The 17,411-nt window shown below is 41.1% G+C and overlaps 1 long non-coding RNA gene across 1 annotated transcript; it reads left to right on the top strand.

The window, feature by feature from the left end:
- The first annotated feature begins 14,779 nt into the window (after window positions 1–14,779).
- On the top strand, window positions 14,780–16,776 carry LOC138972264 (uncharacterized). Its single transcript, XR_011457517.1, has 3 exons — window positions 14,780–15,151; window positions 15,450–15,794; window positions 16,487–16,776. It is a non-coding gene; the product is annotated as an uncharacterized lncRNA (long non-coding RNA).
- Window positions 16,777–17,411: the final 635 nt, after the last annotated feature.

Raw genomic sequence — 17,411 nt, 5'->3', positions numbered from 1 at the left:
GTTTTAACATGGATGGGGAATCGAAACGAGAGTTGTGTTGTATGTTTGTGTGTGTGTGTGGTGTGTGTGTATGTGTGTGTGTGTGTGTGTGTGTGTGTGTGTGTGTTTGTGTGCGTGTGTTTGTGTGTGTGTGTGTGTGTAGAGCGATTCAGACCAAACTACTGGACCGATCTTTATGACATTTGACATGAGAGTTCCTGGGAATGATATCCCCGGACATTTTTTTTCTTTCTTTTTTTCGATAAATACCTTTGATGACGTCATATCCGGCTTTTTGTAAAAGTTGAGGCGGCACTGTCACACCCTCATTTTTCAATTCAATTTGATTGAAATTGTGGCCAAGCAATCTTCGACGAAGGCCGGACTTCGGTATTGCATGTCAGTTTGGTGGCTTCAGAATTAATCAATGACTTTGATCATTAAAAATCTAAAAATTGTAATTATTTTTGTTTTATATTAAAAACGATCTAAATTTACGTTTATCTTATTTTCCATCATTTTCTGATTCCAAAAACATATAAATATGTTATATTTGGATTAAAAACAAGCTCTAAAAATTAAAAATATAAAAATTATTATCAAAATTTAATATTCCAAATCAATTTAAAAGTACTTTCATCTTATTCCTTGTCGGTTCCTGATTCCAAAAACATATAGATATGATATGTTTGGATTAAAAACACGCTCAGAAAGTTAAAACGAAGAGAGGTACAGAAAAGCGTGCTATTCTTCTTAGCGCAACTACTACCCCGCTCTTCTTGTCAATTTCACTGCCTATGCCACGAGCGGTGGACTGACGATGCTACGAGTATACGGTCTTGCTGAAAAAATTGCATTGCGTTCAGTTTCATTCTGTGAGTTCGACAGCTTGACTAAATGTTGTATTTTCGCCTTACGCGACTTGTTTAGTTGTGTGGTGGTTGCTTGACTAAAATTAGATAAATCGGGTGACCCGTTCCAAGGGCTCTGGGATATCACAGCAAACCATGAAGCACGCAAGGACGACCCAAGCTAAATTTAGAAATGTCATCTCGACCAAAATACTCCCAGGAAGCGTATGTTCAAAAAGACTGAAAATTCAGCATAACGGTAACCTTTTCCCAGGAACAGATCAAGTCTGCTTGGTAACCCAATGCACACGTGTATCCTGTGTGTGGTGGGGTGGGGGTGTTGTTTAGTTTTGGTTAGTAAAACTGCCTAGCAAGAATGTTTTGTTTCATAAAGACTTTGTAAACGACCATAAAGTAATGTTCCGTCCAATTCATTTGAATTGAAGGCTAGGTTTGGGTACACACATAAAGGCATGCGCGTACGCACGCACACACGCACACCCACAAACACACAGACAGACACACACACACAGACACACACACACACACATACACACACACACACACACACACACACACACACACACATTCGCACACACATGGCGTCGCCCATTTACACAGACAGACAGACAAGCAGACAGACATACAAACACACACACACATATACCCACATACACACATTCGCACATGATGACAGTCAGAAACACAACGACGCCCACTTACACACCCTTGTAAGCGGGGGATGAAAGCGTGTTGGCCAGTGACCCAGAACGAACACAAACCAATGCTCGAAGTTCGATTGCCCTACTTTTCTTTTCTGATTCCTTAAAAAAAAATTAAAAAAGATTGACTTTACCTGCTGTTCCACGTGCAGCACACAGCGACACCGACACGATGACAGCAGCAGTTTCAACACTGGGTATTGTTGCAGACTTTAGCGCGCTGTCGACGATTTTTCAAAGCACGAATTTTGGAGTTTTGCCCTACTTTGATAGGTGACGTGGTATCTAACGAGCAGTTTTTACAACTTTCCTCTGCGTGACTTATCTCGATTGGGATAGGTGAGGTCGGGGTACGTAACGCAATACCTAAACCTCCCTAATGTTTGAAAAAAGTGAGTCACACAGAGCCCCAATGGGTTGAATAGACAGCGCGGGCTCAAGTGACCCGTATGTGTCATTTAACCTTCACCGGATCTCGTGTTTGACTACACAGTCACGATGGGGCGGGTGTCTGAATACCCATACATTTCACATAGGCTCTTCTGTGTCCATCCTTAATCGGATGAAGCGGGTTTTAGAATACCCATACTCCGGAAAGAAGAGTTGAACAGCTTAGTCCTTACCTAGTCATCGCGGGTAGTAGGATACCCACAGCCCGGTTCGCAGGCCAAGGGACCAAGATTTTGCGCATTCACCGTTTCATTATCTGCAAAAATGGCTGCTGAAAGGTGTTTGGAAGAAGAGGGAGAGGTAAAGAGAGAGAGGGGTAAAAAGAGAGGGGTAAAGAGAGAGGAAGAAGAGGGAGAGGTAAAGAGAGAGGGAGAGAGGGGTAAAAAGAGAGGGGTAAAGAGAGAGGAAGAAGAGGGAGAGGTAAAGAGAGAGAGGGAGAGAGGGGTAAAAAGAGAGGGGTAAAGAGAGAGGAAGAAGAGGGAGAGGTAAAGAGAGAGAGAGGGAGAGAGGGGTAAAAAGAGAGGGGTAAAGAGAGAGGAAGAAGAGGGAGAGGTAAAGAGAGAGAGGGAGAGAGGGGTTAAAAGAGAGGGGTAAAGAGAGAGGAAGAAGAGGGAGAGGTAAAGAGAGAGAGGGAGATAGGGGTAAAAAGAGAGAGGTAAAGAGAGAGGAAGAAGAGGGAGAGGTAAAGAGAGAGAGGGAGAGAGGGGTAAAAAGAGAGGGGTAAAGAGAGAGGGAGAGGTAAAGGGAGAGAGGGGTAAAAAAGAGAGGGGTAAAGAGAGAGGAAGAAGAGGGAGAGGTAAAGAGAGAGAGGGAGAGAGGGGTAAAGAGAGAGGGAGGGAGGGAGAGGGTTAAAGAGAGAGAGAGAAAGAGATTTGCAAATGAACGAGAACAAATATAATAAAGTGTGTATTGGCAGCATTGACTGTAGTGTTTGTGATATATGTTGATGTGTTGTTTCTTTGCCATTCTTGGCATAATAAAGTGAAATGGAATTGAATTGATCCCCAGCCACAACCAAAATTCTTCAGCTGGTTCTTGCAAAGCCAAGAATCCGAAGCGGTGCCTGTTTTGTACTTGGAGATTGGACAGAAAAACGAAGCAAATGTGCGGCGAGTGTGGAGAGTTCATTTGCCCCGATCACACGCACAAACTCTGTCCACAGTGTGTCAAGAAAGTGGCCAGCAGTCAGGTAGAGGAGGCAGGCCGTTTTTGTCCAGCCACTGGAAGCAGTGTCTTGGCAGATGGTCGGCATTCAGACCTGCCCTCAGTGGCAACCTCAAGCCTGTTGATGATCTTCTCTGCTGTCTGACCAAGATTTCTGCTCATCACCACAGATTCCATGCGCTGTTTCATGTGACCAAGCATCAGCTGCTCACCTATGCTTCGAATGAAAGCAGAACGCCCATCTTTCGAAGAATGGCCATGTTGTGGGAACTTGATCCTCCAAATGCACCGAGCAGCAATGGTGGCCAGGTCCAGAATATTGAAGAACATGACCATTGGCCACCTCTGTGTCTTGCGTTTCACAGTGAACGAATGAGCCATCTTGTCCAATGTGTCGACGGCTCCTTTGGTGGAATTGTAGAAGAGTACAATTTCCGGTTTCTTCTTTGGGTTTTCCCCTTGAGGAGGTACAACCCCACTGTTGTGCATGGAGCTCAGCATGCAAAATGACGCTTTTTTTTCTTTCTCTGGTAACGAACGACAGTAGCATCTGCAGTGAAGGAAAACTCACTGTCGTTCAAGGCAAGGTGCTTCTTTGTTTTGAGCGAGTCAGGCAAGAAGCGCTTGTTTGCCCGCACTGTACCGACGAGAGTCATGCCATTCTTCAAGAGTGTCTCAGATAGCGTGAGATCAGTGAAGAAATTGTCACAAGTGACATTCCTTCCACTCTTGAAGAATGGGGTGGCCAGCTCAACGGCAATGTTTCGGCCAAGATTAACCTGCCTCTCTTGACCAGCTGGTCGACCCAGATATGGGACACCGTACAGAGGGAAGTTTTGCTCTGCATCAGCGATCCAGAACACTTTCATCCCATACCTGTCTGGTTTTGATGGGAGGTATTGGAGAAAAGAACACCTGCCTCGGAATGGAACAAGTTGTTCATCGACAGTCAGCAGAGGACCTGGGATGTAATGGCTCTTGAGTGATTTCTGGAACTTATCCCAGACATCCCTGAATGGAGCAAAGACATCCCTCTCTCTCCTGGCATTTCTTGTTGACTTGTCATCAAACCGCATGTGGGTCATGAGGGTTTGGAACCTTCTCCGACCCATACATGCCCGAATAATGGGGTGGCCATAGCTAGAGTCCCATATCTCCTCGGTAGAAAGCATGTTGTGCTTCTTGGTGCCCAAGAAAAGCAACATGCCAATGACAGCTTCAATCTCCTCGTCATTAGTCGGAACCCATGCATCCTTTTTTACCCTCCTACTCTCAATGTTGGTGCACTTGACTACATCAGATATAATCTTGTCTGAAACAAACAAGTTGAAAGCGTGTGAGGATGTTGTCACATTCTGACATCCTTGGAGTTGCGTTGGTGGCTTTCGAAATACATTTTTGGCTGGCGTTTTGCCGACTTTTGGTTTTGGCACACTTTGCCACAGAGTGCCATCCTTTGCAGTCTGGGAAGAAGGCTCATCCTCCTCTGGTTCATCCTCAGACTGCTCAGGGGAAGAGTCATCAAGTGGTGGCAGAGGGCCCTCCTCGTCAGTAGTTTCATCCTCGCCACTGGGAGGGTCACCTGCAAGGTCATCAGAGGGCAGTTACGGGAGGCCACTAACATCAACGTTAGTGAGAGGACCATCGGCAACCGCCTGCATGACGCCCGGCTGCGGAGTCGTCGTCCTGCTGTGCGTCCCCTGCTGACACAGGCTCATCGCCGGGCTCGTCTGGCCTGGAGTCGCCGCCACTTGAGATGGACGCGCCGGGACTGGGCTCAGGTCCTATTCAGTGACGAGTCCAGGTTCAACCTGTACCATTCTGACGGCCGGCGCAAGGTCTGGAGGCGTGAGGGCGAGCGTTATGAAGACGACACAGTGCATGAGAGGGTGGCCTTCGGCGGGGGCTCTGTCAAGGTTTGGGGGGGGGGCTTCAGCCTTCATCAACGCACCCCCCTGTACCATGTGGTCGGGAATCTCACTGGTCAACGCTACAGGGATGAAATTCTCGCCCCTATTGTCTTGCAGCAGATTGGCCCAAACGCCGTGTTTCAGGATGACAATGCTACTCCTCACAGGGCCAGGCTTGTCAACGACTACATCCAGCAAACCGGGGTCGTCAGGATGGATTTCCGTGCCTGTTCGCCAGACATGAACCCCATAGAGCATGTATGGGACGAACTGGACAGGCAGGTGAGGGCCAACCACCAGCCTCCCAGAAACCTGCAGCAGCTGCTGCAGGTTTCCCAAAACAGGAGTGGCAGGCCATTCCACAGGCCTTTTTCACGAAGCTTATGAACTCTATGCGGTCAAGGTGTGGTGAACTTGAGCGCAAACGTGGCGGACACACCCATTGTTGACCTCATGAAAGACTTATGTTTATTTGTGACCCCTCTGCTATTTGTGGACATGAATAACCGAATCAGCTCGATGAAATAAACCCAAATTTTGCAGTTGCGTTGCACATTGACTGAAGTAAACGTGTTCCAAATTTCCGTACGATATGTTCATTCGTTCTTTTGCTGTGATTGCGTGTGTGAACCGTCCTTAACTTTTTTCCGCTAGTATATATATATATATATATATATATATATATATATATTATATATATATATATATATATATATATATATATATATATATATATATATATATATATATATATATATATATATATATATATAGAGAGAGAGAGAGAGAGAGAGAGAGAGAGAGAGAGAGAGAGAGAGAGAGAGAGAGAGAGAGAGAGAGAGAGAGAGTGAGGGGGGGATTGAAGAGGGGTTATCACCAGGTCGACACCGGTCGGCTTTTCGTGCATCGCCAAAAAAAAAACCAAAAAAAAAAAGAAACAGAATGTGTTCATCGGCAACTAGAAATAGAATGCTTTGCAGACATAATAAAACTGCATAAAGTACAAATGAAATAGTTTATCTGACCTTATAGTATGCCAGATGTGTGGCAAACAGAAGTATCTTTGTAAACGAAAGGCGCACTGTGTGCGTCGACAGGAGCAATCGCGTGTGTAACAAAGAATGCGGTGACTGCCAGAGATGCTTCCTGTAGGCCCCTATCTAAGCCTTCTCGCTTCCTGGATGTTGTACAACTCACGCGCAGCATCGAATAAGGAGAAACGCAGTTACCCCTCTTTGGCAAGTATGGGTGCTGCAAAACCCGCGCACACCATAATAGGGGTGGTTGTGTTCACTGCTCTTTACAAAGTATGGGTACTGTGCTACCCACATCATCTGATCCGTTATAGTAAAGTTATGTAACTTATTAAAAAAAATCATTTTCATGAAAACACACAAAAATAAACTGGGTTAGGGCAAAGTAGGTTTATGACAAATACATAAAATTTGGTTAGAATCTGCTTAATGGTTCCAGAGATATTAAGGTTTTAATGTGTCTCTGGGTAGTAGAATACCCAGGAAGCACGGCGAAGGTTAAGGGGGGACAGGGTAGGCAAGCACTTGATTTTTTCTTTTTGAAACAGCTTGCTGCTTGTTTGATTTTTGCAAGCAGAATAACCTAATTAGGGGAAACCATTTTAAATTTTGAGTGAAAAGCAATTTTGGGGGGGTTTATTCACCAAAATGTGAGAAAAACGTTATAAAATGTGCTTTTTTTAAAATGTTGCAGTTTGTTAACCAGTGCATGTTTTGATCCAATTTTTCTTCTTTGCAGCAATATGTGTGTGTTTAATAATTCTGTGTATCGAAAAGCATTTCTAAGCAATATATTATTTTAATTTAGCATTTTCAGTTACCGGTTCAGTTCTGATAAGAAAAATACATGAGATCCTAACTGTCAGACTCATAAAAACCCAACCAATGCACTGAACTCTTATTCCATACACAGAACTGATGCTGTACAACTCATAAACAACATATACAAAAACTGAACAAATCCATCAAGCCTTTCAAAAGTTGCAACATTTTAATTGTAGCGTTGTGTCTGAAAATTACATTCAGAGAAAACAGCATTTTAAAGATTTAAACCAGTACATAAAAAAACAAGTAGCACAGTGCACCCTGAATTCATATGTTTTTTATCAGAATGACCACTTTACTATGTAGGGAAAAGGATTTGACAATCAAATTATCAGGATTTTTTGTATATACATCATATGAAAACAGCCATCTTTGTTTGTACCGATATGAAAACATGAATCAGAACCAAACTGTCAGACTCATAAAAACCAAACCAATGCACTTAACTCTTATTCCATACACAAAACTGACGCTTTACAAATCATAAACAACATAAACAACAAGAAGGGCAAAGCCCATACGACTCACATGCTTGACCTTGACCTTTACATGACCTTGACCTTCAGGGTCAAGGTCAAATAACTAAACCTAGCAATGACATCATACACTAAGAACTGCTTTACACATTTTTCCTACCAAAATACATGTGACCCAAGGTCAAGGTCATCCAAGGTCATGCAACACAAAGCTGTTAATTCAAGACATAGGAAGTACAATGGTGCTTATTGGCTCTTTCTACCATGCGATATGGTCACTTTTAGTGGTTCACTACCTTATTTTGGTCACATTTCATAAGGGTCAAAGTGACCTTGACCTTGATCATATGTGACCAAATGTGTCTCATGATGAAAGCATAACATGTGCCCCACATAATTTTTAAGTTTGAAACAGTTATCTTCCATAGTTCAGGGTCAAGGTCACTTCAAAATATGTATACAATCCAACTTTGAAGAGCTCCTGTGACCTTGACCTTGAAGCAAGGTAAACCAAACTGGTATCAAAAGATGGGGCTTACTTTGCCCTATATATCATATATAGGTGAGGTATTCAATCTCAAAAACTTCAGAGAAAATGGGAAAAATGGGAAAAATAGCTGTTTTTTAGACAACATTTATGGCCCCTGCAACCTTCACCTTGAAGCAAGGTCAAGATGCTATGTATGTTTTTTGGGGCCTTGTCATCATACACCATCTTGCCAAATTTGGTACTGATAGACTGAATAGTGTCCAAGAAATATCCAACGTTAAAGTTTTCCGGACGGACGGACGGACGGACGTCCGGACGGACGGACGGACGGACGGACGACTCGGGTGAGTACATAGACTCACTTTTGCTTCGCATGTGAGTCAAAAATGAAACAAATCCATCAAGCCATTCAAAAGTTGCAACATTTTAATTACAGATGTTTGTCTGAAAATTACATTCAGAGAAAACAGCATTTGAAAGATTCCAACCAGTACCTCAAACTAGTAGCACAGTGCAGCCTGAATTGATATGTTTTTATAAGAATAACCACTTTACTATGATGGGGAAATGATTTGACGATCAAATTATCCAGACTTTTTTTAAAAAAATCATTTGAAAACTCATCTATGTTAGTGCAGATATGAATCAAAACGAAACTGTCGGACTCATAAAAACACAAGGAATCTACTGTATTCTTATTCCATGCACAGAAATGGTGCTTCACAAATTATCATAAACAACATATACAAAATTGGAACAAATCCATCTAGCCATTCAAAAGTTACAACATTTTAATTACCACATTTTGTCTCAAATTACATGTAGAGAAAACAGCATGTAAAAGAGTCTCACTAGTACCCCGGTAAACTAGTACCACAGTAGAGCTTGAATTAATGGGGTGTTTTTTTTTAACCAGAATAACACTTTAACTATGAAGGGGAAATGATTTGATAATCAAATTATCAGATTTTTTTGATTTAAACAAAAATCATATGAAAACATTAAAAAAGTCAATTATCTGTGTTTGTGCTGATATGAAAATATTGATCAGAACCAAACTGTCAGACTCATAAAAACCCAACGGATGCACTGATTTCTTATTCCATTGCATAGAAATGATGCTTCACAAATCATCAACAACATTACATAATTATATATACACAAATGGAACAAAGCTATCAAGCCATTCAAAAGTTGCAACATTTTAATTACAGTATTTCTGTGCTCAATCCTAACACTGCAGCAAATTTCTGTAAAGATGAATGTCTCTTTCCATGTACCAACATGGTCATACGCGGATTATTTTAAATGCAACTTTTCCACCCGAAGCGTTGCAAACACCGGGAGAAGAGTAAACAACTGCAGACTTGAATGGACACTCATATGCACTCCAGATGCAGGGCCTGTGCAAATCCTTGGGCTGATGCATCACCTTCTTTCATAATCAGACTGCTATCAGACAAGCATTCAGTACAGGATATAGACCTTTCAGCAATAGATTGAGCTGATCAATGTTGACAAAAGCCCAACACATGTCAGCGGAGTGACGTTGCACAGTACCAGTATCCATATCTGCTTGTGATGGGTCAGAAGATGGCAAAGTATCTGTATCTTCTTATGGTTGGTCAGAAGATGGCAAAGCTGATGTTTCTGCTGTGGAAGAGGGTAGTTCCGGTTTAGCAAACTTTTCCATCAGGTCAATCTTTCTCCTCGCTGCCACCACAGGAGGACTGGCTCTCCCCTTGCTCCAACCTAATAAATACACAAACACTAATTTAATATTTGATACAACTGTCCATGGTTTTTGTTTGTAATAAGCTGCAAATTTTAAGACTCAATATAAACGTCAACAAGTGCTTGTACTTTATTTTGCAAATGACCATGTTACATGGGGTGTACCTCAACTTTTTGGCTAGGCCGGTAAATCAGAAATCCCAATCAGCCCCCAACCACTAAAGCAGGCGGGTTTTCTTACAACCACCTCAGCGGCTCGTACCCACATATGTCGGTTGACGAACACACACACACACACACACACACACACACATACACACACACACACGCACACACACACACACAAAAGACATTCATTAATTTAACAGTGACTCATACTCATTACATGTGGATTTGCACTACTTATTAATACCCAAACACACACAACTTAATGACAAAAAAGTGTATGTTTTAATATATATAATGATAAATAATTGGAAATAAAAGCAGCCACGAAAAAGCAAAAGAAATCAAAGTATTCTCACCCTGTCACACACTAAACCTCACAGAAGGTTATCCCTTATATACATACCGGCCCCTATCACAAAATGTACATGTCAAGTTTACTATGGGATTTGAGTAACCACACAATCACATACACACAGGAACTAATACTGAAACTAGCTGAATTATTTTCTTTCTTTCTTTCTTTCTTTTCATATTTTTCTTTTAAAATTAATTTATTTCATCACACTTGCTATGTATTTGCTTGTTTCTTGTCTGTTGTCTGTTTTGTGTGTGTGTGTGTGTGTGTGTGTGTGTGTGTGTGTGTGTGTGTGTGTGTGTGTGTGTGTGTGTGTGTTCTGTGTGTGTATACATTTTCAGATTTCCTAAACCTAGCACTGTTTGCAGGTGATCTTTATGCTTTTGATTCATGAGTTGCATCCCCAGTCCGTTAGTTTAACTCTTTTTTTTCTTTGGTGAAGTAAATTGGATCTATTTTTTTATTCCTTAGTTAATGGAAAAGATTTGACAACAATATTGCTGTCAATGATAGGTTGGTCAGCCATGCTGGTGTAAACCAATCCTTTAGAATTAGAGAACGCTCTCTAGTAGGGTACTTATTTTCCTACGGTCAATGACCAGAAACAGAAACTGTGTCAGTCGTACATCGCTCAGATGCTGCTTCTCAGTTTGACCCCAGACAAAGAATAATGATGACATGTTACACCATAGTAAGCTCTCAAGGACTGGCCAGCGAAGAACAATAAAATAGGGGTTGTGAAGACGATATCACAGAGATGATCGAGGGAGGGAGGGGGGGGGGGGTGCGGCGGCGGCATGGTCAGTAAATTGGATCAAGAAACCCGCAAAATACTTCAGACACAAACTGTTTATCATTTACCTGCAAACCCTAACACATTCTTACAACAACAACAACATAACAATGTGCAATAAATCACGTTGTCAAACAAACAAGATCGAAAAGAGAAAGAAGCAAAACCCACCTCGTCGAGTCAAGAATCTTAGAATGTCGTCTGCTTCAATACGATCATGTTGGTTCATTTCGGAGTATTGTTACTTCCTTCTACTGTTCGCTGCTGCTGGTTAATCTTTCTCTGATATTTCTTGCCACTATGCCGAACATTTCCAATGTTAGGGTTGTTCTTCGCAGCTCAAAACTTTGAAAAATGCTGCTGAATCGGTGAAAAAGTCATGGATTTGTTGACACCGGGGGACTGATAAGTTGTCTACTGCGCTTGCGCCAAATGCCTTTGACCTACATATATTTGCATATATTAATTCCGGGGTTTCGGTTGGAACGGATTCTCTCTCTTTGTGCCTATGTCAACGGAAATTCCCCAACGGTGATGACGTCATCTTGAAGAACGGAAATTTCCACACAGTTTGAACAGCGAAGGGTCATGTCATGTGCGCACATTTACCAGCACGGAGTATCCAAAGTAGACCATTTTTTCGATATTTTTGATAAAACACAGACAAAAACAACAAAACATCGGTTTGAAAATGGTTTTATTTACATGAATACATGTCTAAAATGACAAAAGCAGATTATTGAATGCATTCCAGGATGTTCAAAGGTGTGAAAAATGCAACAACCCCAAAAAGGTGTATGAGACCAAAAATAACTCATTTTGCCTACCCGGTCTGCCCTTTAAGGAGGCACTGCTACCTAAAGGTACGCGTCATTTTTACGTCAACTCTTTACTACGTGAATGTCGATCAATTCATGTCAAATTTGGACAACAACATCAGAAAATATCACACTTTCCAAAAATTGAATTTGTAAAACTTCACTGTGGATTGAATTTAAGAAGAGAAAAAAAGTGTATATAAAGTAAGAACAAATAATGTCAAAAAACAACTTCCTACTGTTTTACCAACTTTGTAAGTTCAAGTTGATATTTGGCCATTAAGATGTTAAAGCTATAGGTTACTCCTATAGTGTGCTTTACCAAATACTTCCTACCTTACACAGTGCCACTGATTACAAGCGGCTAATTTCTGACGCACCAAATATTTGGTATTTTTTGCCACATTTTTACCTGCGTGAATCCCCAACATCTCCAAACCAGTGATTGACAGCTAAGTGTTGACATACACACCATAGGTAATGATAACACAAATCTGTGTTTAAAATTTGGTAAAGATTGGTTGAAAAAACAGACGCACGTCGCGATTTTGGCAAATAACGCAAAATGGCGGCCTCAAAAGTCATTGTTGGCGTACGCCTCACTCATTGTAATCGCTTATTGACAGCAAACGGCTGATCGCAGGCTAACAAGACATACTGAATGTATAAGACAAAGAGTTCAGCATTCTAAATTTCATCATCATGCACATTGGGTAACCAAAAACATCTATTTTTGGCATAGCATGCAGACCATACAAAATGGCGGCCCTAAAGGTCATGTTGGCATACCCCTCAATCATTTTAAATGCTTATTGCAAGTAAACGGCTTATCCCAGGCTATCAATTCAAACTGCATTTGAAAGATAAATGATTCATCATTCTAAATGTCACTATCAGATTGGGTAACCCAACAATTGATATTTGGTCAAAATCTAGCAAGCATGTGTTCCGTCAGGTTAGTATTGCTGTTTTTGTGAACAGATACCATCGTTCTATAAACCTCCTGTGGGTCGGAATGGGGCTTTAACATATCTTTGAGATTTGGTGTCTGGCTTTTTAAAATAGGTTTAATTGCGTCCAGTGACATCTTTGGTTGCATGGTGGGCAGGGGAATCTGGTTAGCAGCGGATTATGGAAAAGGGGAAAAAAGAAATAATGCTATTTGCAGAGACATCTACGCCTGCAACGACCTTTTTTCTGCCAGTTGCATTGACAGTAGGATTAAAGACTCTCTCCGAATTAAACCCATGCGATGTATTCTCATGACAAATACATATAGTATGCACAAATGAATGACGAAACGTCACGTTAGCCCAGTGACTGCTGGGGAAGAGGCATAACTCCTTCACAATTCTTGTGTTTTATATTTGAAAACAGTGTTTATCGATTCAGAAAGGGACACTGACATTGGAGAGATTATACAGTATTATATACGGTGGGACAAAGCTTCAGACCATATGGCAGGCAAAATATATCACAACTGTCGGCTAAGCTGGACGTTCTTTATATTGAACTTTTTTCTTATTCTTTTCCTTTCTCTCCTGGGGGGGGGGGGGGGGGGATATTTTTTTTTAATTGTGTAAGTGATTAAACCGGAGAATGTGTGCGATACATATTTAAATTTAAATCTTCCCAAACATAATTATTTTTCTTGATTAGTCCTATTCATCCAGCTAAAAAATGTGCATAATAGCAACACTCGCAGAATAGTGAACAAAGTAACACAACACGTGTCCACTTCAAATTATGTATTTCAAGACAACGGAGAAGACTGTAATAGGCCGACAGTTCTCTCTTCACCTTTCAACATAGCCCAAATATTAAACAGCAGTGATTGAAGACACCACCATAAGCCATAGTCTTGTTGTTGTTTCATATTTAAGAATGTTTGTACATTTCTTGAATATGTAAACAAAAATAAAACATTGTTTGAACCAAACAGCAGTTGTTTTGGTCAGAAACATATGTGTATGTACAAATCTGCCTTTGTTCCTCTGGATTTAACCAATATTTTGGTTTGGCGTCACTGTTACTTGACCACACCTAATTCCTCAAAAATTGCGTTGTTGACGACATGTTTCACTTTGAACCATCAAAACGGTGAATGAAACTGAACGATAATTCACATTGTTTACAGTAGTTAACCATTGCTTAGATGAAATCTAAACTTGGCCAAAAAGTATTGTAACAAATTTCAAACCCAAATTAAGGCATTAATTGCTGTGTCATTTCAGCCAGAGAAGGCTGTTCACTTAACCTTCAGGATCACCTTTTGAATTAACTATTTATTTTACAGGGATCACGTGACCGCCGTTCAAGGGTACCCTCAAAATCGACAAGACAAAAACGGAAGAGCCGAATGAAAAATGGAAACAAATTCATAATAGGCAAAACTTTGCACTTTTGACATACGAGAAGAAATTCAAACCAATTATCTACCCTAAACAGATTGTTTTGTTTTGCTACCTTGCGTATTTCGCGTGCTATACTATTCCTACTGATGCAGGTGTCGATCGCAAAGTTTTAATGAAATGACACGGGGATTAATGCTTTAAATTGGGTTTGACATTTGTTGCAATAATTTTTTGGCCAAGTTTATTTCATTTACTGAAAGCACACGCAATAAATCAAGCAAAACAGTCAAAGTCCATGTAAGCTTAATATCTGTTGAGCGGATTCCAAAACTATGTCTGATGTAAAGTGCCGTTGTGGATGTTGGCTTGTTGAAATATAACCCGGCAACTGTTAATAGAGTAGTTCAACTACATTGTATTAACGTAAACACGTTTTGATGTTAGTGGAGGGATGGTGTTATACGTTTAAACTCAAGCGAGTACAGCTGTCTATACCAACACACATACAATTAAGTATTGTTTCCCTCTTCCTCTCTCCGAATGTCGAACACACTATAAGCACTTATACTGATCTGACTTTACATCTTCCCTATTGGCAAACTTTGAGCTATCATTATTAAATTGCCTTTGTAGTAAGCACATGCGTTCATATTTAGGGGAAGAGATTAGTTAAGAGCACGCGTTGTGTCCTTCATGTACCGTCAGTAGCATTGCTTTACAGTACACTATACTGACTAGGCGACATTTAGAGCTGCTTTCAGTGTTGTGACGCAAAACGCTTTTTTTGCATTGAGTATATTCTGAATACTTTAACTAGATTCAAACGTCAGTGATACGACTATCTCATCGGGTGCGTTGTTGTGCAAGCACATACCTAGGTTTCGATGTATACAACTGATGAACTGATTGCTTCTCCCCACGAATACTTACCGAGATGCATAACACGATGCAATTGTTTGTGTGCGTTTGTGTGTTATGCTTACAGAAGATGTATGCTGATTTTTCTACTACTGATTCTTCACAGACATGTAAGTCGGATTTACCTCTCTCTCTCTCTCTCTCTCTCTCTCTCTCTCTCTCTCTCTCTCTCTCTCTCTCTCTCTCTCTCTCTCTCTCTATCTCTCTCTCTCTCTCTCTCTCTCTCTCTCTCTCTCTCTCTCTCTCTCTCTCTCTCTCTCTCTCTCTCTCTCTCTCTCTCTCTCTCTCTTTTGGGAAAACATTTTTACTTCCAAACAGATTGCCATGTTAACTCGATATTCTATTATAATAATTATTTCATCCCAAGGGATGCATGCTTCAGAGGTAATTTGTGTTTTCCACTTGCAGGTTACGCTGAGCTGAGGAATATTTCTAGCCCGACGGTTGCAGAAAATTCACCAGGTGTTATCACTTTTGACCTGTTCAGTAACTGCACTGTTGAAACTCAGGGCATTCTGCACTTAGACAAAAATCAAGAGCAGCATTGTTATGTTTTGATCCCCGACCGCCGCACGAGTAACACTAACAGTCTCTGTTCTTGTCGAAACTACACCGAGAAAGGTTACAGCCTCCTTAATTGCGAGTTCAGCACGAATGAACTGAACAGGTCTGATGCTAGCGTTAAATGGAAACTTTGGGGTGGATTCGCTCTAAGTGGCATGCCATACGAGGAATTCAACATCAGCGTAACGTGTGAGTTCAAACAATAAGTACAAAGTGCATTCACACACACACACACACACACACACACACACACACACACACACACACACACACACACATACACACACACGCGCGCCGCACGCACAAACACCCACACAGACACAGACACGCACACGATATGATCGCCGAAGATTGACAAAATTAACATGTTTGCCACGATTTTCACAAGTTTTCATTCACATCGTGTTGGGTTACCAAATGTCACAGGGTAGCAATTGCTAGTTGAACATTTCTAGTGGTCATTGTTTGAAATGTTAAGTAGCAAGTTGAGTGTCCAAGCCAAAGCATGTTTCTTTGATAGCGTTTTCGAGATATTTTTCTTCCGATGACAAATATACTTACTGGGGCTTTCATTGTCAGTTTTCAAATGAACTGTGCCATCGTTGTATGCACAAAATAAATCTTAAACATTTCGAAAGATTAGAGATATGACAAACAAGTACCATCAAACATGACACGTTTGTGCATGCTCAGATTTAAAACTCTACTATGCATTTGATGATTAAAACTAATGTTCGGTTCATTTTGGAATTACACGCCGTGGTACATGTATCAACATTATTTGGAGACCTTTGACTCAAGAAGTTTTAAAAAGTGTAAATAGGTATTCCTCCCCTCAAAGACAACAAACGTCATAATTATTGATGGCATCATCTTTACAGATCCACCAACAATAGAGACGCTCACAGCAGGAGAAGAGACTGCACACAATGTAGTCATCGTGGACCCGAGCGAAGAAAGTTTGAACTTAACATGCAGCTTTACCAACGGAAACCCTCCCAGATCCATCCGCTTACTGGGCCCTGGAAACACGACGTTAGATGAGAGCAAGAAGGAAGGCAGCAGCGAGCTGAGAACACGTTTAGCGCCGCCATTTCATTGTAATCGTTCTGGAGAGTACCGATGTCAGGCGGAAGGAACGGATCAAGGGGAAAGCATTGACTTGCTTGTAAAATGTAAGTACATCAGTATTGCGCCCTAAGCTACTTTTGTGTTGAGTGTAACATGTCTTGTAAAACTACAACTTATCACAAACATGTAAGGTTATAGCAATTGATTCTACCACACGAAATAGAACTCTGCTCAAGTCAAATGTCAAACCGAATTAACTAGCAGTCTTCACAGAACTTTCCGATTACAATCGTTGTAAATGAATTATGGATATTGTACACAGAAAACTATGATTTCTTTTGCTTTGGTTTTTCCACAATTTACATACAGACATAAACTCTTCGGACAAGTTTTGACTCGAAAAATGAAAAAGTTCAAAATCAAAGTTGATTCAGGCAGACCTCTTCCATGGCAGAAGTCCATTCTCTTTATGCACAAACGAAAAGAAAGGCGCGAGGTTCATTATGACATCGGAGTTGTATGTTTTTCAACACAACTACATAATGCATCTCCCGAAATATTCCCGTGGAAAAGACGGCACATGCTGAATTTGTTTTTTCACCATATCCAAAACCTGACCTTTACAGTTGCAGGAATCATGAAGTGACGCTAAGCTCTGCGCGAGTCGCTGACCAGTGGTTCGGTTCCAGTGACACGCTCCGAGCCAATCAGAGAAAGGCAGATACAATCCCCCAA

Source organism: Littorina saxatilis, linkage group LG8, assembly GCF_037325665.1.
Source record: "Littorina saxatilis isolate snail1 linkage group LG8, US_GU_Lsax_2.0, whole genome shotgun sequence".
Lineage (NCBI taxonomy): Eukaryota > Metazoa > Mollusca > Gastropoda > Littorinimorpha > Littorinidae > Littorina > Littorina saxatilis.
This window is presented reverse-complemented; position numbering and strand designations above follow the sequence as displayed.